We start from the raw sequence: 20,662 nt of genomic DNA on the forward strand, positions 1-20,662 counted from the left end.
TAATGTGTCTTTCATTTCATCTGTGTGATGAATTCCTACTTTAATTTCCTGTACATATTTGCAGCGTTGTTATTGATTTTAGAGACCCCTCTTTCTGTCTATAGCAGCTGCACTTTATGGGAAATGCTAATATATATATATCCTTGATTTATCTAATTTTTTTCCACAAGTCATGAATTTTGCAGTGGTCCACAGCTACTTTTGAAGCACCGCAGCACATTTAAATGAGATTTGTAAAGGAGGAGATATTTACCTTGGAGTCATGCCTGTTCCTATAGCAGACGCGGGGCCTTATTATACACACAATATGTTAAAAGTCTGTGCAAACTGCTGGACAAAATTTTTGTGGCAGTTTTAGGAGGGATAAATCTTGGGTATTGGAAGCTGTCAAAGTCGACACCAAACATGATAATGAGACGTTTTGACAGTGTGCACCGCTTCCTCTGACTCCCCCAGCAAGTGATCAGCAACTGTGTGTCACACTTACACGAGCACAATGCATGAACACACATCGCAAAAGGTGAAAAGGGGCAACAGGGATGGCTGAAAAGACTGTTTCAGCAGCACAGGAAACCTCTTTTAGCTCAAGAAGACACGTTTTTTGCTAGGGAATGGCCTCTCTCTATCACAATGTCTAGAACCAAACCGGAAATATGGAGATACTCTCACCTCCTTGTTGATTATTTTAATCAAATCCCCCTTCCCCTCCTCTCCCTCCCTCCCTTTCTGGGATTTCACAGAGGCTTATCAGGAGGCAGGGTGGCTGGGAATCCGTCTTGCTTGGTAAGGTGTAGAGTCTCGGGGACACAACACCTTTCTGAAGCGCCACACAAAAGCCCCCAAGCGCTGCTGAGAGTGGCAGATATCACTGCACCCTGCAGCTCCACAATCACAAATACATACATTTAGTCAGAAATACAAGGGACTTTGCTGTTGGGAAGATAATGACACTGCCAATCCTGTGAAAATGCATGACTAAAGGGGAGTAAAAATAACCAAGGTTACGAAAATGGGAAATATTGTCAACGGAAGATATACAAATATAGCTTTCCCCCCCTCGGGAAACCAATAATCTTCAAATATTTCACATGATTTGTAATAATTTATAGCATGACTAGCCAGGGAAAGCATGCTATTAATCTGTGTTGAATTGACACAGCTCACCAAGGATGCTTACATCAACCAACATAACTGACAAATGTTATTTTACTGGGACAGTAAGAAATGGTCTAAAGGGCATAATGTATACAGACAGGCAGCTTCTGTAGGCTATGGACAGTTTCAGGGAGGGGGAGAATTTCGCTGAGATGGTAAAGCACAGAATGGGACACAGTGAGTAATTGAAAACATCCCAGACAGGATGTGGTTACAAGGGAGATAGATTACACTTTGTTGAAAAGGATGTGAAGGAAACTAATGAGTCAGTATTTCAGTAATTGTCCTCGGCTAAGAATAAGCAGCGACTGAGACAAGTCTGAGACAGTGGGCCTCTCTTTAGACGGCATTTAGATCAGTGTGTCACCAAACCCTAATTGCAAGGTGACCATTCTGTTTGAGAAACAAGACAATGATGCTGGACTCAGATGATGGGTAACTCTGTGCAGCTTTTAATGAGCTGCACTGCTGTAAACATACTTCCATGGTTTTCTGTGGTAATTATCATAAAAGAAAGAACCTTAAGGCATATGTTAATCCTTTTTCATTATTCTTTTACTGATATTGTTTGTTGTTGTTCTTCCTGTGAGCTAGTTGAATCAAACAAACTGAAAAAGTGTCCAAAGAACAGTGTAATTACTCTAACTTTAGCTTAATAGTAAATTATCCCTTTGAACACAGCATCATCAAGTGAAAGTATTAGTTTCTCTCAAGTGCAACAGACACACACACACACCCCAGCAGTGTCTTGGAGCGTCACAATTCATGTGTCAATTGACACCCACAGCTGAGACCAGACGCATCATACAGACAGAAAAATTAGTCAAGGTATAGTAACTAGGATGTGCCGATCTGGATGGCAAATGTGACAAAATTGCTACTTTTCTGGTGAGCTGAAGCGAGTCGACCCACAGTGACGTGTGACAAGACTTCAACGTTGTGTGGGCTCACATAGAAATTAATGAGTGGGAGTGTTTTGATGCATGTCGTACACTGCTGGCGTATACTGCCCTTAAACCTGCACTAATATTACTAAGTATTTTTATATAAACATATTAATTGAAACGCTTGATTTAGTCCATCAGTACCATGGAGATGGCGCCAGCGCTCATTCATTGCAGGCCTAACAGGTCAGCATCTCTTTATTTGAAAATAGAGACTGGCAGTATTTTCACTGTTGTGTTATGTTTGCCATAAATATATTATTTTCAAATATTGGATGCAGGATATTGCAAATTGTGACCCATAAAAGGGATGGATAGCTACATTTTTTGACATTATGTATATACTTTGCTTTTCAGTCTAGTAAAGACAGTGATTCTAATAGAATAAGTCATGCTGCTGCCCTGAAAAAACTACTCTTGACTCTTGAAATAAACAGCCCTTTTTATTATTAAGCAAATAAACAATCTAGGCTCGAGGACAACCATTATGACAAATGTATTGTGACCATTTCAACACCTGCGGCAGGAAGTATTGTAACAGTTTAGCCGCTTCCAGCAGCAGCTTGTCCAATAGAAATCATAAGAAACCGTGATAAAAAAGAAGCCCAGCACTTTGCAGGCCAAATCAATTGATTTTTATGGTACCAGAGAGATAGATGAAGGGATGTGTGCGCAGAATGTGGATACTGATGAATTATGGGGCCAAGTGGATTTTCACAACACCTGACAAGATCACGACTCAAGATTCACCACTTTCGATCCCCTACAGGAGAAGGGAATTGGTGAAGCGAGGAGAAAAAAAATCCAGTGGTCAAAATGAAGAGATAAATCAGAGTGAAACAGTTGTAATAATGGAAGCTGGTTAAACATCACTGGCGGAGAGCAGCGGCCATTAAACTTCTGATATCCTTACATGACAGATGAAATGGTGTGAAATACAGACACTACCTCCTGTCATAAACTTGTCAACAGATTCTGTCATTAGTTAGTCTTACACAAACAACCGTTGAGAAGCTGTTGACCCCTGTAAAGGCCTCAAGATATTTTCAGTTCTTTTCTCTCAAACCGTAGATATCATGATGCTTGTTAAAGTAGAATGACACGGTCATTAACATGGCTTGGCCAAAAGGTCAAGGACGGCTTCAAGATCCAATCAACACTGTCATACAGACAAAATTGCAGCCATAAAAGAGAGCAAGATATAATGGCATGGCTCACCATAGTGTATACTGTAATCCATCCGGCCAGGGTTTGAAAGTTTTCTATTACATGTAGCTTCTGCATGAACTTCAGTAACCCCAAAAACACTCAAACTCATCAAAGTCACCATGTTAACTGCGGCGAAGCTTTTAGGCAACTTTGAAGCATTAACAAATTAGCCATTCAAAATGTATGCAAAGGTCAACATTGGTCAGGAAGGGGGCGGTCAGCGTATAGCATGATTCATGACCATCATTTGTGTTTGAAAAATTAATAGAGGGTGCCTGATAAATCATCACCCGGACCATCCTTTGACAAAATCACTGAACTGCCATAATCTTCTGTGCCCTTTGAATGGAGACACATGCTGACTGCAAGGTCAAGATGAATGAGAGAAACTTAAGCACCTCTCAGTGAAACGAGGACGCAGACAAGGTGGTGTGTGTATCGCTCAATAATGACATTTAATATCGACTACTTGTGGCTGATCTGAATAGGTCTCTCCTGAGCTGAACCTTGAAGAAAAGTACTAACGTGCACTCGTACACATACTTAACCCAGAAGAAAGAACAGAACAGAACAAATAATGCTTCAACTAGATGTGAAATATAAACCTGTAATTACTTGAGACTTGAGGCTGAGTAACAGCAATTTGAGTGCAACTCGCCTCCTTCATTTAATATATTTCCTGTTGCAATGGCATAATGGGTTTGTATTAGTAAAAGCACTATAGTAGTGTTATATTCTGGTATTTATAATAATAGTCTTTGCATAGAACAAGGTGTCCAGGGATTTACTATTGAATTTATTTTTAATTTAGGTGCACATTAAGGCGACCTTTATTGTGGTTAGCTTAAGAAAACGAGGACATCCTGATCCCCTCTGAAGAAACTCAACAAAGCAGGTTTTAAGGACTTTAAAGCTGCGCTAATCAAAATTTTTATATTAACAATGGAGACTATAAATTATGTGAAAGGGGATGCTTATAATAATGAACCCACAGAGTATTATCACCCAACTGTGCAGTTTTCCTCAGCTCTACGAAGCATCTTTTTTAGCATCTTTCAGCTCATTGTTTTGGTGTTACAGCCCCTAACTGGTCACTCTTATGCGTGATATAACTCGTACTTATAACTTTAAAGTAGTATTCCAACCCTTGTACTATTGGTAATATCCTCGGGACATTAAGCAGTAATTGCTGTTGCGTCTGTACTGAGATGTCTTTGGTTTTCAGCAATGAAGGCCATTGCTGCTAATGCTAACTGCAAATACCTACATTTATTCCAAACAGGAAATGTAAAAGCTTTACACTAATCAACTGGGAATAGGTTGAATCACATTTTGTTGCATGTCGTTTCCATTCTAATGGTACAGTGTGTTGCAAACAGCTATATCTGAACCCACTTTTGTTAGCATATATGTGCCTGCTATTTCTGTAGCATTCACACATTCCGAAGTTTCAAGTTATAAAAAGGATTGTAAAGATTGACATACAGCTGTCTTATGTGGGGAAAAAAGGAAATGCAAACAGGTTTTTAAATGACAATGACCATTTGCTAGAGGCTTTTTCTACCCAGTGCTGCAAATCAGGTGGTTAGGGACTGCTTTCCTTTGTAACAAAAGGCAAGTTATGTTCCATGCAATAGCAGCCAGAGGGCAATGTCCAGCACCAAGGCTCAATATCTGCTGTGTAACATGTGATTATCCTATCTCTCAGAGAAAAAGCCTCGACACACAGGGTCTGCCTTCACAGCAAATTAATCTTCAGTAGTGTTGATGCTAAGCTTGGACTCAGTGCAATCTTCTCAATGCCAGAAAATGTTTGATTATATTTTAAAATATTGAAACAGCTTGAGGATTGCTTGGGTTATCTTGCTCAGCACCCGCAAAGTTGGAAACATCGCTGGCAAGATAAGATAAATCAAGTGCCCTGTGTGTTTTCTTCAACTATTTAAATGTAGTAAACTACTGCTTTTTCCACATTCTGTTTCACTCTGCACTGCTGCTACCCCAAGGGATGTGCCAAATCACCATTAATAAGTGCACACACACATATACTCATTGGCTAATGTGCACCTGCAGCCTCTCTAAACCACATGCATATGTGCGCAAAAATGTTCATATTTATTTTTGTCTCTTTCTCTCTCACTCTCCCTCTGTTTCTAAAATGGGAATATCACTGATGAGCAGTGCAGCTGGAGACAATAAACTGGTAGAAGAACCAATTACCAGCAGGTGACAAGCTGGTGGTTCAGGGCTTTCAACATGTCATTATCTGCACATCGACATTTCCAAGCGACCTGACAGGCCATTTCTGAGGCTGCCATGGCAAGCCACCATGATAAACCCGGGAAAGAGAAAAGGGGGGAAGAAAAAACCCGAAGCCATTCATAAGTCCCCCTTCTTTTCACACACTCTTTCACTCACTTTCACAACACAAAGATGCATGTGAGCATGGAAGCATGCATGTACACATACACAGACTAAAAAAAAAAGCTTCTTTTTTTCTTCCAATTACTTCTTGAACACATATAGATATATACATAGCTCTCATTTCCCTCCACGTCCCCTGAGTTGTCAAGCTGCTCAAAGATTATTCCTTTTATATGTGAAATGGTAATTGTATTTCTCTAATCTAATCCCATTAGAACCCCATACCTCCTCTGCAAACTGCCCCGAGGCAATTACACAAAATGTCAATGAATTAAGTAATAGCTTGGTGCCAAGCCAGGGGTGCTCACCGTTGATCACTGCTGTCAGCAGAAAAACGCATCTGTCAACAGCAGCGCACACGCCCGCATGGGTACACACCACACAGACACATACACATAGTCACTGGTGTTGTTCCGCAAACCATTTAACCTCTCTGTAGGACACACACTCACACATTGCTTGCTGGCACTCTACAACCCATTTAACTCCTGTCCAGAACACACAAGCACACCCACACACACACAAACACACAAAAGAGCTGGTAAAACCGAGTGTGTTGCTCTTTGTGGTGGAATATGTCCCTGTCCCACAGTTGTGCCGGCTTGGTCTGTGTTATAGATAAGACACCACAGAGGGCAAAATATTCTCTGGACTTGTTTAGCTGCAGGCTTGGAATACAAATGCAGGTATTATGTTTGGAACCACTGTATACAATAAGGGATGACAGCTATTGAGGCTCCTTTACACAAGCATTTGCACATAGATCATGCTTTACTAAGCACTCGGCTGGATGGAGGAGGCTTTGTATACATGATATAAGTGATTGTGGAAAGCTGAGCAGTCTGAGTCCGACTGAATGTGTGTATGCAGGGAGTGAGCAACAGGATTATTACAGTTCATGGTGGATGGGCAAACTGATCAAGCTGAACCAAAAGTAAATATCTGTTTACAAGTGCCAAGTAATGAGGGTTTAATGTGGATTATATATTTAAAGCTGCTTTTAGGTGATTTTTGACAGAAAGTCCTAATATTATATCAGCTTATTCAGTTCTGCAACTCAGAAACCCAGTCCTCTTCCTTACCGCCTGCAGGTCCAGTGCTGACTAGTGTTTCAGCCTCACTCTGGACTGCGATGTCTGTCTCTCCTAGCTTTCCTAATGTTTAAATTTCCCACCCTGTATGGGCTTGAATTAGGGTCCAAAATGTTTTGAGCTCAATCCTCACAAATAATTAGTTGATGGCTCTGTAGAAAATAAAGGTAAACATTTAATGTGCTACGTATGTATGCAAACCCACCGGGAACCCGCACTGTCATCCATTTTGAAAATCTACCACACCTTTCAGCACCAGGGGCAGAGAAAAAAGTTCTGACCTCTGATTGAACTCTGCTTTGTCATTGGATTGTCGATGTCCAATCAGATTCGGATGTAAAGACCACATCAAAAACCAGTGTTACACACAGTTTTCTGTGTTGTAGCTGTGTGCAAATGTCCATACAAACGTGAATTTATTTTACCATTTTACAAAGGTTGATTTATAACTTCAAACTTCATTCTTGAACATCCCTTTACAGGCTCACAGTCTTTTTGACCCTATTTTGAACCCATAACCCTGTTCAATTAAATTCAGTAACTTTGCTGATGCCTAGCAGGACAATTAATAAGCACACAGCCACACACATATCTCAGTAAAAGTTTTATACAACAAACAGACTAAAAGCATTCACCAACCACTAAGCTCTACACCATTGCATCATTTAATTTGAGAGATTTTCTTGCAGTGACACAGAAAAAGAGACTAACTTTAAATACCTCAGAATCATAGACAGAGAGAAAATGACTTTAGCAGCATTAATACTGTAGTTTTCTGATTAGCAGAGGTCACATGTGGTCACAGTGCAGTAACTACTGTACACAGCACTCCCTAGCAAACACCTAGATACACCATTCCAAATAACTGCAAACACCTCAGCAGCATCCTAGTACCCATTATGAACTCCACTTTAACAACCCTGTGATGACTTAGAAACAACCAAACGTACTAAGTCTATATTAAGTATCAAAGTACATTGTAGCAGCCATGTAACCATTTAGAAACCACCTATCAGTGCCCCGCCAACCTTTTAGTAACACCTAAGCAAAACCTATTAACATCAAGAACATTTTGGTCAGGCAGAAAAATGCTTTAGATAAAATAAAATATTTATATATATATATATATATATATATATATGCATGTAACCCTTAATAAACCTGTAATGACTTTAAGATCAAAATGTAAAAATAGCAAACATTTACACAAACTGATTCACAAGAGCTGATGCTACAGACAGCAATGATCAGACACATGTATTTGTCTCCTGTGGTTTTGCCAACATTATTAGTCATACTGCCTGCTACCTTTAAACTGCTATAAAGCAGATACTTTCAAATTGTTCACAAATGTTATTGTTTTCTTGATAGCCTTACTCATTCATGCATGAATAGTAGCTGATACCAGGGCTTGTAAATGTGAGGATTTGTGGTGGACAGCTGCACTGAACACAGGTCAGGAGCAAAGAAAAACAAAGGCTTCCAGACAGCTGAGACATACAAGAGACATGAGGCGATCAGCGTTGCCATTGGCTATTACTGAAATAGACCTTTTTTCATTTTGATGTGTCAGAGCACAAAAACAATACAATAAGACATCACAAAACAAAAACATTGCAAGGGAAGCAAATCATCCATACATGCCCAGATATGCTGTATCTCCAGTGTCCATAGCCTCTGTGATGGAAATGTCCATATAGGAAGTGTCAGTACAGTGTCACAGCCTGGAGATGTACAATGTGTATGATTTAAAGGGTAGTTCAAAACAACTTTATTTGGAGGCTTCATGTACAGACAGGAAACTATATCACTGAGCTACTTCTCTTATCACAATAAAGAATAACATGTCATATTTTGTTCTAACTCTTGTTTTGTATTAAGTAGTGACAACTATTAAACTTCTTTTTTAAGCAAAATTACAGAAATACATGTCCAAGCAACAAGTGTTTAATTTGAATGCTGCACTCTCCCCAATAAGATAACATGCCCTTATTGTGCTTTACATTTGCAGTACCCTTGTATTTTTACATTATAGTGTAATCTCAGCATAGAGGCTCAGGTGAAATGTGTTCAGGTGTTAATCTGGAAGAATTCATTCAACTCCGCAGGTGCAGTGGATGTGTATAAATCTCAAGAGTTTCTGCTCCGGGTTCCGGCTATGAAATTGAGTTAGTGGCTCTGTAGCTGTGAAGCACTGAGGTGGAGAGACAGAGAGAGAGAGAGTGGAACAAAAAATAGCCGTTCTTAGCCAGCAGGACGCCTCTACTTGAGCACAGAAGCTGTCACTATTCATGAAAGTCCGATTTGGAGCTAAGAAAGGAGAAGAAAACAGCAAGCAGTGCAGATTCAAATGACAAACTTTTATTTATTTTATGTCTTTAGGAGATGAGAAAGGAGTAGCCACTCATAGGTTGTTTATCTGCTAAATGTGGCATGCACTTAAGTTCTCATTTCTACACCTTAAACACCTTTTGTAATTCTTTGTTTAACTCTGCATCTCATTTTCATGGAGGAAACAGTTTGTATAACTTATTTTTTTCATGTCTGAATCTGTTTATTGTACTGTAGCAGCATGTTTTCTTAAATTTGAAACATTTGGTAAAAAGCTTATGTATTTCAGTCAAGTTTTATCTACAACATTTGCTTTATTCATTTTTATGGATTTGTTACACATTATTATCCCTATGTGAGTCTATCTAAATCCCTTGCTTGCCTGAAACTGGCTTTTTATTGATGCTTAAAATACCAGTGATGAGTAAATGAACGGAGGCCCGCCGCAACAGCAGTGAATAGATATCCTGAATAACAAAGCTGAACTGGGCAGAAAAGATCCATTCTTATATTGTCAGACTTTCTGCTCATACTGTATGTGCCAGTTGCTTCTGCACCAGACTACTGCAGATGCTGTTTTAAAACAGACATCTCATCAGGATGAGTGACGGCTGTTTGGGCAGAACTTTGGGCCAACTAAGGCACTGCAAGGTTGAGTATACCAAACCAGCTCCTGCCTCCAGGCAAAAAGTTGCATCCTGTAGCCATCAATAGGTAATGTGATATGGGATGAATCAAATCCCAGCCAATGTAGCCTCGCAACACCTTCTAATTGTTTTTGTGGGGACGACAACAAAGTCAAGGTTACTCACCAGCTTCAGATTACATTGCCTTGTCATTTTAGATGCAATCAATAGGAAGGAAACATGTTCAAATAATGGAAAGAATGGAAAAAAAAAAAACAACCACCGTATCTGACTGATGAGCAGAAAAGTTTCGTTTTGCCTCTCAGCTGGACTGCTCGTGTCCAGGATAAGCATTTAATTTGTCTTCCTGCCTCATTTGTTTCATTTCCTGGTTGTCAGCTAATTTTTGGCACCCGCCTCAGCAGAGGATTTGCTGTTTAACGCACATTGTTTATCATGTGTGCATATGCATCTTTGCCTCGTTTTTTTTTTAATCACAGCAAAAGCGCAGTGGAGCACAGATGACACCATTTCCTGCCCAGTGGCACCATCTGGCTGTAGAGGATTCTTTTAATTCTCTTTCTTATCCTCCCTGTTTCCCTCCTGCTTGTTTCTCTCACCATCCTCTAAGAGCTTCCTCCCCAGTCATTTCTCTGGCTTCACAAACATCCTCCAACAGCACTCACAGTGTGGTTCTTCGTCCATCTTGCGCTTTCTCCCTCTCTCCCTCCCTCCTTCTCTCTTCCACTTTCTTCCCCACACTTCCCCTGCATGCCTATCCCTCAGTTTTCCTCTCCCTCCCTCGCTTCGCTCTTTTTCACCCCATCTCTCTGTTCGTCGCTGACAGCTCCGCTCCTCAGGAGCACTGAGGGGAGCAGAGAAAACAAAGATTTGGTTCAGTGGCTCTGATCTTGATTTTCTGCAGATTGGATGGAAGATTAGGAGGAGCTTTTATTCATACACCACACAATCACTTCCCCCTGCAACTGCAAACCATGACTGCAGACCACAGGGATTGCAGCTATCAGCACAAATGTGCCATCTGTGACAAGGCGTCTCTATGTTTTCTACCTAAAACCATGACTATTCGGGGAACACAATGTACTGAACGTAGGTCCCTGAGAAGCTGGTGTGAAATGCAGGATGGGAAAGAGAGTGAAACAAAGGCACAGTGCAGTACATATGAGCCTAAACTATCACATCACAACAGGAAAGAAGAAATGAATCAATCCTAGTGTAATATCTTTGTTTTGCTGAGCTTGGGTGCCTTAATAGAGACACAACACTTTTGTAAATCCAGCTGTTCATTTCGATAGACTATATCAAAGTTTTATGGTTTTCTTTTTTTTCAGTCAACCAAGATCAGACAAACTGCAGTCATGGCCTTTGAAGACAAATAAATGGTTGGCATCTGCAGGAATGTACAAACCCTCATTCTCTTACAGAGAGATTCACACTGAGAAGATGAACTGGAGGACTAAAGGGAGCTCAGAGAACTCAGCAGTAATCCCAAGATTTAGGGGGAGAAAGGAGGGAGAACTCATTGTCGTGACAAACAGTGATTGCAGGGCTAGGTGTGAAACGGATAGTTATTTAAGTAGGAAATACTTTTAACAGATAGTGGAAATTTTCTTTCAATATATGTGATTTAGCCTGATGGCTTATTTTGCCTAAAATACCAACCAATGCTGGTGCTCTGTGTAGGTGACGGGCAAAGGCTTGAGTGGGCACAGCGAGTCCAAACGGTGAACCCAGCAGGTTTCCGGTGAGCCTCATTTCAGTTAGGCGCTCTGTGACGCCTGCCATCTCCCCAGTCATTGATCATGTCTCTGCACGAGCCCTGCTTTACTCGCCACATTTACTAGAAAGACATAGGGAAGTTTTACTTTCTACTTTCATAGGTGGCAAAGAATTTTTTTTTCCCCTTCCCTTTTCAGGCTAAAACAGGGAGTAGGGAGAGAGAGGAAAAGACAAGGAGAGAAACCAGGCACACACTCATCAGACAGGGCTTTCAGCTTCTCCTCTTTCATCTCTCTGGCTTTATTTCTGCTTTGATTTTAGATTTTAGAACACCCTCTCACATTCTCAAGAGCGGGAGATTCCATAGCCTTGGTGGGCAAGATTACAGCAATAAAACTGTGTCTTGTAGCAGCAGCAATATAACTACTTGCTCATTTTAAAGGAAAAGAAGAGGAAGTGAGGGTATAAGTCAATAGAGCTGGGACAAAAGCAGCTGATTTGCAGGTTAATTTTAGGTGGGTCGTATGGAATAAACATGCTTAAGTAATATTGTCTATTTATTTAGCTTTGTTATCCACAGTGGTGGCATGGTTCTGAGGTTCTGAACATCTCAACATCTGTAAAGAGACTATATGTGAGTGTTTTCTGCCATCATTACATACAAGAGGTTATAATACGACCTCTGAGCAGCGCTACTTCTTCAGGGAAGACTGAACTCTGCAGTGACTTGCTATCGGAAAGTAACGAGATGGGCTTGCTAGGCCAAGATTAGCTGGTTAGCATGCTAATTAAAGTAGGAGAAAAGAAGCGATAGCACTAGAAGTTTGATAGTGAATTTGCAAGTAAACAGCTGTTGATGCTAAAGCTGGCTCCCTAGCAATAACAAAAACTTACATTTAGCTCCTTTAAGACAGATTGCTGCGGCATTTTGTAGACATTTATGTCCATGGTCCCCTGCTGACCACAGGTTGACATTTATGACTTGCAGTATACTTTGTGTTTTGTGCTAATTAGTTAATATTAGCATACTCACTAAGCGAAGATGGTAAACAAAAGATGGTAAAAAAAAAAATAACCTGTAACTGTGAGCATGTTAGCATGCTGATGTTAGCATGTAGCTCAGTGCCAGTTCAGCCTCACAGATGTGTGCCTCCTCAGTTACACATAGAGCACACTTGTTCTGCTCAAAAAGGTACCATCACCTGAAAACCTGTTGTAATAGTGACATGGGCAGTGTAATATTGGCATAAGTAATAAAGTGAATAAAGGACTGAATGCTCAAGCCTTGTCAAGCCAGCAGCTACCCGCTGTGTTTTTGGGGAGCGCCCAGCGTGTCGCTTTCCTGAAAAGCCAAAATCCGTTTCTAAAACGCTTGAAAAGTTGAACCCCTCCGATTGTGAGGCGAAGCACACGCTGCACGGTAATCTCAGTGTTGTAACAGAGGAAATGGACAGACAGTTTCTGATCTGGGAGGAAAACGCTGGAGGCATTTACAGATAGACAAAAAATAAATGGAGTGAAGTCAAAGCAACAGTGTGGTGAAGGCGTGCCAACTGCCTTCCCTAGCACCATGTGATGAGGAAAAAAATGATCATGCTCAAATTTGGTTCTTATTTCTTTTCTAAGCCTTGGCATGGGCTGCCCCCCCTGTATCTCCAGCTTTCATCATTTCTAAATAACAGCGTAGGCTTCTCACTTTTAATTTAATTTTCTGGGCTCAGGCTTGCTGACTTCACCGCAGCACTTGGGTATGCACATAAAAATGCACCCAACTTGTAATCTCCCCTGGGTCCTCAGTACTGACCTTAACAATGCAATATATTTGACTTTGAAAATCAAATTACATATGCCTTTCACATAAATATACATTCACATCAGTGACAGTTTAGGGGAAAAGAAATGGGTCGTTTACATTCTCTGTATTGATTTCCCCAAAAGTGCCCTGGCAGCAAATCAACTTCTAGTGCTCTTAGTCTCTGCTCTGTGTCGCCACTTACGGAAAGAGAGAGAAATGGACTGTTTTTCACTCTCGCTTTTATTTCATTTTGAATTTAGCATTTTTATCCAACTGGGAAAAAGAGATTTCAATAGTTCAGAAGTCATTCTGGGAAGTCAGTCATCTCCCAATCCTCCCTCCATTCCTCTCTCCTTCCTGGCAGTAATTGTGTCCAGGGCTAATAGGTGCTTACATTAGCACATTTATACATTATTCATGCATCTTTTTTGGAATGCACTGTACACAGTCTTATGAACTCAACATAGCATATGCCTCTAAATTGTACCTGTGTTTGATTAACAGATGGCTAGGGCCAGGTACAGCTAAAATCAAACAATTATATAGAACATAAATCAACTGTACACAGGTAGGCTCAGCAAAGAAGCTACCTGCTAGACCCTGTTTGACAGTCTGAGCCCCACACTTGAGTCTGTGAGTGTATTTACATTAGCACATACACCCATTTGTGCAGCATCCCTGCCCAGGCCCGTTCATTTGGTACGACACGTCTGACCTTGGTGTCCTCTCTGCTTGGCACTGAGATGAGAACCCTGTCTAATCACACTGAGCCATGCTTCAGCTCCTGCAGGATTTGGCTCGCCACCACCCTGACAATTTTTGACTCCACATGGCCCTTCTGTGGCCCGACAGCTAAATACCAACACATGCTGCTATCAGTAGCGTTAAATGCCAATTACATGCTCTCCCCCAGACTTTACTGGCAATTAATGGCATTGGAGCAAAGCTGTCCTGTTACAAGTTTAATTGATGTATGCACTGTCCTGTTGTTGTTGTTCTTTGTAACCTTGTGGCAGTCAAGTGGACATGGAAGTCACTAAAGTAAAGGACTGTACAAAAATTATTCAAGTGGAGACACTCAACATGACTTATGAAAACAAGCCCTAAAGGTTTTGCTAGCTATGGAAGAACAAATGAAAGTGTGTGTTCACCTTACCCTGGCATTAAAATGCAGCAACAGCAATTTTACCGTTTAATTAGTATATTTATTCTTTTTTTTTTTGTTTGTTTGTTTATTCACAATAAATCACAGTGGAAGACAGGAATAAAATCATGAGTAAAAAGTTAAAATACCCTCAACTTCTCACCCAAATATTTTGACCACTCTCCCTTCAGGGAAAAAAGGAAAAATAATTTTTGTACAGTCCCTAAATAATATTTTTAATGCCAGTTATTATTTGGAGATTATTATTGACAATAAGTCCCATTTCCAGCACAAAACCCACTTAGGTATTATTCCCAACTAATAGCACTGTTGGTATTTCAATGAAATAAAAAACATTTCACTGCTGCAGCACGTGCCCAGATGCAGCCCCTCTACTGCACCCAAGAGGGATAAAATGGAACGAGATGCTTTTGTTTTGCTCTGAAACAAAGCAATCATTCAGAGATTGATCTAATGCTAGAATAACTGCTGGCACTGCAAATGTGTGACGGCTTATTTCCCCCACTCCATCACTCTCCATGGTCAGTAAAGATTGCATCGGACCAACAGCGTCCTCCTAAGGACACGTTGGTGTAATTGGCTGATTGGTTGCCTCAATTGAATTCTACTGTAGATGTTTCCATTGGTTAAGATCAGACAAATGTGAGCACGAGGGAAGGCGGTTGAGTAGAGCTGACACAGCTACAGCAGCTAAGCTCATACAGTGAATAATACAGTAGGAAAAGTGCAGGGAAGACAACATTATGCCTTCCAGGATTAAAAATACAGCAGGTGAACCGGTGCATTTTACCTGTGCTTCAGTCAATAGAGTAGAGCATGAGGGTAAATTGAACAAAGTTGAAGCACACTAATCAGCTCTCCTGGTATTGTTTTCTTAGCACTCATAGTTCCATAAATTTATTACAAAATATCTTTTAGACATTCATGATTTAACACCTCATTGATTCATCTACACCTTCTTTTCAACTGTGCAATCTGGGAAACTAATCTGAGCTGATGCAACCCATTCAGTCTGGCTTGATCCAGACAGTCACATAACTATGCCTAACACGGTGGAGGGGCGATTGGGGGGGGGGGGCAAGGAGAGATAGAGAAGGCTTGGAGAGAGCCGATGAAAAATATGGGCAGTAATAAGGAACAATAGCAAATGCTGGAAGGTGATTCTGACTATACCGTCAGCCAACCTCCACTATTTGCTTCTGGGGCCTGGCCGGTCTTCATGCCAATTTCTTTTTCTGTCTGTGTTTGGGAGAGAATATCATGTCAAACTTTCTGCCAGAATGAAGCCGCTGATTTATCGTGGCTTCGGTTAGCAGCAAATATGGTTACCTTGTACAACAATGTGTGTTGCTTGACTTACAAAGAAAAGGATAAGAGAGCAGTGTGTGTTAGCACTGAACTGTCATCAACAAAGAAACATGGCCCTGCATGAATTTTCAGCCATGTTAGCAGCTTGGTTAGCTTTGAGCTAAACGCTAATATTAGTTAGTGCTCAAAAGTTAGCACAGTGCTCTCCTGGTATTAAGCACACAACGCTGAACCGGGAATCTCATGTAGTTTGGCGTACCTCCACATCATTGGACTCCAATATGGGCTCAACAGAGCCACTGTAAACCTGGAAGTAACTTTTTCTTTTTCTGACACCACGCTATTGTCCTCCAGACAAAGTGTTGGTAATAGCTGGAACGATGTGGAGCTCAGCATTTACAGAAAGCACTGTATTTTTCGGCACGGCACTGATCTGCAGGAGGTTGTTTTTGTGATTGTGCAGAATTGCTGTTCCATTTTCATCACATGAGCCTCTCCACCCAATCCCAGGAAAAAAAAAAAAAGAAAAAAAAAACAGCGGCGTCATCTTTCTTACTAGCACTGGGTCTGGATTCGGAGGAGAATCCGCTCAGCAATAAAATAATAGGGATCGTCGGCTGTCCTCTTAAACAGGAGTTGAAAATATGGAAATGTTGTACAGTTACAGTGTGTCATACCTAAAGAGCCACGAATACCAAAAAAACAAAAAGGACAAAAAACGGCATGCTATTAGAGCATCACCTGCATCCCTAATACAGGGATTTGACCTACAATGCAAATTTGCCAACTTCAAAACTAACCCAGTTACAGCCTCAGGCTCACAGACATAACTCATATTTGTTCTTAGGACAACAATAACGTGAGGGGAACAAGATAAGGAGAGGGAGTTAGGAAGGCGAATCCGGATTGTGCTTTTCCACTTGGTGAGGGTAAATTATGGAAAATCAGCTTACAGTAATCCCAGCACTCGTTGAAGGGGGGATCATCCCAGGCGACTTGACATCATTGTGCACTTTTGAAAATGATGTGCTTGTTAGCGAGGAGGCATGAAACACAGCCGGGCTCATATTTGCAGCTTCATAGCCATTAGTGGAGCCTATTCGTTGCCCTTTATGCTTCACTCATGTTTATTATGAACTCTGCATTCATGTGCCCTGCCTTTGTCATTTGAATGCATTTAGTGCATGCAGTGGATTAAAACAAAATGATTATTAACAGCAGTGAGTGTTTGTGTTAGCTGCCTAAATACAGCAAACATCTGAATTCATTAGCTTTTGTGGCTATGAATGGATGACCTGTGTAAAGATGGCTGCCTCCAGAGCCTCCCCCACAGTGCCACCAATGTTTCTCAGCCCCCCTAAAATCTTCCGCCAGATGTTGATGCTTGCTTTGCAAAGGGAGGCGAGTTGTTGTGTCACTTCAGAGGCCCACCATATGTCTACACCTAGGGCGCATTCTCACCTAGCGTGTTTACAGCATTTTATTCAGAATGCACAACATTAACTGGAACAAGCGGTGTTTGCTTCGTGCAGAAAGGTGAGAACAATGCTTTTCAAACTGAGATTTGCTGAAAATAACCTTGCTGAAATGCCCTAAAATTGGAGCGTCTTTCAACCAAAGTGAAATGCAGTTTGTTTGGAGTGAGAACACCCGTTTACAAGTTACAAGAAGGTACCAAATCCAGAAGAAAAAAGGATTTAGTTGCTCACTCTTATGTTTTTCATAGTGTAGCAAAAGGTACCAACCCTACAATGCAGTTTGTGCTGATGCTCATATCTCTCTATTTTTGAAAAATGCACTTATTCACCTTCGTGCTGTGAGTTAGATGAGAGGATCAACACCGCTCTCATGTCCGTCTGAAGCTACAGCTAGTAGCTGGTTAGCTTAGCTTAGTACAGTGACTGGAAACGGGGAAACAGCTAGCTGCCTACCAGAACCTCTAAAGCTCAGTAATTAAAGTATAAAAGCAACAATTTGTTGTTCAGTAGGAGGTTATATGTTAGACTATCTTGGCATGAAGTACAAATAGACTTTAAAAAAACAAGGTAAATTAACAAAAAAGTGTAATGTGTTTATTAGTGTGCTCTACAGGTGCTGGTAGGTGGGTTTTGCTACATTTGGACAGTACCGGTTTCTGGTAACAGTTTCCCCTTGTTTCCAGTCTAAGTCTAAGCTAAGCTGACTGGCATCTGGCTGCAATTAGTGCAGAGTTTTGGAATAGGTATTATTTCTGTCATCTAAATATTGGCAAGAAACTAAGTGTATCTCCCAAAATTGTTAAAATTTGCTTTAAGAAACAGGGCAGACAGTGTGTAAATTAAGCAGCATCTAATGAAGAAAGGAACAAAAAACACAAATGCAGTGTACTGACTGAGACTCAGAGTTTTTTGGAGCCATGTATCACATTTTTATTTAATTTGTCGTGTACACTGACATATTCCAAGATTCATTTTCATTATAATCAAGAAAAGTAATGTTGTGTTTAACAACACAGCCAGTGTGAGAACAAATAAGTAATATACAACTTGACAAATTAAAATGGAATATGTATGGCATGTACTGATGTTAACATTATGCTACATAATGATGAAAATCATATTCAGATGTTGCTGTCAGTGTTTATCTTCAGTATTTGCAATGCTTTAATGGGTGATTAGGTAAGACTATATTTATGTTGCATTAATTCTTGTGGTACAATTTACAAAGATCTAAAACTATAATCTGTCTGTAAATCAGCAGTCGTCCATCCCTTGATCATTTAAGCACATGCTTGATTTCTCCTGCACCTGTCTAATGCGTGCTCATACTGGATATTTTCTGCTCCGGTCTCATTTTCCTTATGTGATAAAAGCCGTACAGCATCAGCATTAACACACAGGCAGCCTTTTCCCCGGGGCTATTTAATCTACCTGCAGAGTTTGTAGATAACGGAAGCCATTTCAAACTACTATGTTCCTGCCAAGCAGTGCTCTTAAACAATTGCTACTGCTGTTAATTTGGACTTTGTAACCACAAACCAGTTGTCTACAATTTTCCACATTCCACACCCTCATAGAGACACAGATGATACGTTATTTTTTATCAGTGACACAGCAGACTTTAATTTAAAAAGGGAGCTAACTAAGGGAATTAACATTGATTCAGAGGAAAAGTGAGCTATTGAACACTTCTCCTCTTTTCTAAAAAAAACAAAAAAAACAACAACAACTAGGCTGTTGTTAATTTTCTTTTTCCCTCTTTCTCCTTCTAGACAGAGTTTTAATCAAGAAATGTCTCTAGGTAATTATGCCAAAAAAAAAAAAAAAAAACAAGAAAAGCAAGGGGACTTTATGAGTGGGTTAATAAGCCACTTTCTGCTGAAAGGTGGCAAGTGTCGCCTGTCCAATTACAACAGAGGAATGGCTCACCAAAATCACTTGACACATCCATGCACTTAAAGTAAAAGCTGAAGAAACCAACAAAGCAAAGAAAGCTACTTGGAGAGCAACAGATTAATCTCAATCATAGACACATTTTTGATTAACTATTGCAGTTTGCGCTAACCATTCTGACAAATACATTGTGTTTGTTTGATTTGCAATGGCAGTAACATAACACAGCTAGCATACAGTGTTAGGAGAGTGAACAGCAAACAGTTTTAAAGACATTGGACTACATACTTCTTTGTTTTCTATGGATCCCATAGGTAATGTCAATGCAGTGCGGGAATGGTGGACTCCGCCACTAACATGAAAATTAACACCTAAAGAGGTAATTACAGAATGGAAACACTTTTAATGGCTAAAGCTTAAAAAGTGCACACCGTAAATAGCATCAAAAACAAGGTCGGAGTTAATGGAAATTTTAAGGATTACAACTTTAAACTACTGTTGGACCATTTATAGTGTTTGCCTCACTGTTTGTTTCACCATCAAGCGTCTGTCTGTCTTTCTGCTCGTCCCCAGCTGAGCTGTTTGCTGTCGCTTACTGAAAACTACAGCCCTAGATTACAAAAAAAAAAAAAAGAAAAGAAAAATCCCCTTTCTCTACTAAACTAATTAAAAAGAGAACAGATTCCTGGAATGCTTCTTGGGGATAGGGGAGCAGCGAGCGTGGGCTTTGTCTGGTTGGGAATAGGAAGAGGGATTTCCAGCGGGTATGCAGTCTGTTCTTGTGAAGCCCCAAGATGCACGGTTGACATTGAGGTTTTGACCTTCATCGGGATGTTGTGGAGATAGTATGGGTTAACAGGCCTCCATGGCTACTGTTCAGAGATGTGATGGAGTTTTCTTGATGATGGTTCATGTAATGCTGATGGTAATGATAATGAAAGATGACAGTGCTTGCTAATGCTGAGTCTGACTTTACTTTGTGAGTGATGGAATCAGTCAAGCTTAACAGAAAGAGTCAGTCTGATACACATAGTATTGGATAAAATAATAATTAAAAATAAAATACTAAATAAGAGTTGTTGATGTTTTTTTCAAATATTTGTGTGATATTTTTGGGAAATGCACTTATTTGCTTGTTGAGAGTTAAATGTGAAGATTGCTACAGCTCTCAAGTCTGTATGGTTTCTATGGAGCTACAGCCAAGAGTCAGTTAGCTTAGCTTAGCTTAGCTTAGCACAAACACTAGAAAGTGACAGGAAAACATCACTGTTTCCTGCTTCTGTTTGTAAAGAAATAGTCATAAGGTAAGTCCTTGTAAAACCAGCTTTCTGGGATTTTTAACAGAGGCATGCTAGCTGATTTTCCCTGCTTATATTCTTTATGCTAAGCTAGGCTGACTGACTCCCAACTTTGTAGTTAGCATATAAACATGAGTGAGGTATCAATCTTCTCATCATATTCTCAGCAAGAAAGTGGCTGATTGTATTTTCCCAAACTGCTGAA

This window comes from Lates calcarifer, linkage group LG14 (assembly GCF_001640805.2).
Source record: "Lates calcarifer isolate ASB-BC8 linkage group LG14, TLL_Latcal_v3, whole genome shotgun sequence".
NCBI lineage: Eukaryota > Metazoa > Chordata > Actinopteri > Centropomidae > Lates > Lates calcarifer.